Source organism: Seriola lalandi, unplaced genomic scaffold (genome assembly GCF_002814215.2).
Source record: "Seriola lalandi dorsalis isolate HSWRI2012SDOR001 ecotype SW California unplaced genomic scaffold, Sedor1 jcf7180002054508, whole genome shotgun sequence".
NCBI classification, from domain to species: domain Eukaryota; kingdom Metazoa; phylum Chordata; class Actinopteri; order Carangiformes; family Carangidae; genus Seriola; species Seriola lalandi.
The window spans coordinates 965-2,570 of record NW_019525061.1 but is presented as its reverse complement, the minus strand read 5'-3'; positions in this window follow the sequence as shown (position 1 = coordinate 2,570).

Genomic DNA, 1,606 nt, shown 5'->3' with positions numbered 1-1,606 from the left:
TATAATAAGGCATGAAAAGTCATAGTAAAGTAAGGCAAAAAAGTCACGAAAACGTCACAGTATAGTAAGGCATAAAAAGTCATAAAAACTTGATAGTATAAAAAGGCATTAAATGTCATAAAAACGTTATAGTACAATAAGGCTTAAAAAGTAATAAAAATGTCATAGTATAGTAAGGCTTAAAAAGTAATAAAAAAAGTGATAGTATAATAAGTCATAAAAAGTCATAAAAACGTAATAGTATAGTAAGGCATAAAAAGTCATAAAAATGTCATAGTATAATAAGGCATAGAAAGTCATAGTATAGTAAGGCAAAAATAGTCATGAAAATGTCATAGTATAATAAAGCATAAAAAGTCATAGTAAAGTAAGGCAAATAAGTCACGAAAACGACACAGTATAGTAAGGCATTAAAAGTCATAAAAACGTGATAGTATAATAAGGCATAAAACAAAATAAAAACGTCACAGTACAATAAGGCATAAAAAGTCACAAAAATGTCATAGTATAATAAGGCATAGAAAGTCATAGTATAGAAAGGCAAAAAAAGTCATGAAAATGTAAGGCATTAAAAGTCATGAAAAGTCATAAAAACGTAAAAGTACAGTAGGGCATAAAAAGTCACAAAAATGTCATAGTATAATAAGGCATAGAAAGTCATAGTATAATAAGGCATAAAAAGTCATAGTAAAGTAAGGAAAAAAAGTCACGAAAACGTCACAGTATAGTAAGGCATTAAAAGTCATAAAAACTTGATAGTATGAAAAAGGCATTAATTGTCATAAAAACGTTATAATACAATAAGGCATAAAAAGTAATAAAAATGTCATAGTATAGTAAGGCTTAAAAAGTAATAAAAAAGTGATAGTATAATAAGGCATAAAAAGTCACAAAAATGTCATAGTATATTAAGGCATAGAAAGTTGTAGTATAGTAAGGCATAAAAAGTCATAAAAACCTCATAGTATAATAAGGCAAAAAAAAGTAATGAAAATGTCATAGTATATTAAGGCATAGAAAGTCATAGTATAGTAAGGCATAAAAAGTCATAAAAATGTCATAGTATAATAAGGTAAAAAAAAGTAATGAAAATATCATAGTATAGTAAGGCATAAAAAGTCATAAAAATGTCATAGTATAATAAGGCAAAAAAAGTAATGAAAATGTCATAGTATAATAAGGCATTAATAGTCATTTAAATGTCATAATATAATAAGGCATAAAAAGTTATAAAAACGTCATAGTACAATAAGGTACAAAAAGTCATAAAAATGTCATCGTGTTGTATTATATAAAACTGTCATAGTTTAGTAAGGCTTAAAAAGTCATAAAAATGTCATAGTATATTAAGGCATAGAAAGTCATAGTATAGTAAAGCATAAAAAGTCATAAAAACGTCATAGTATAATAAGGCAAAAAAAGTAATGAAAATGTCATAGTATAGTAAGGCTTAAAAAGTCATATAAATGTCATAGTATGTTAAGGCATAGAAAGTCTTAGTATAGTAAGGCATAAAAGTCATAAAAATGTCATAGTATAGTTAGGCATAAAAAGTCATAAAAATGTGATAGTATAATAAGGCATAAAACATCATAAAAACGTCATA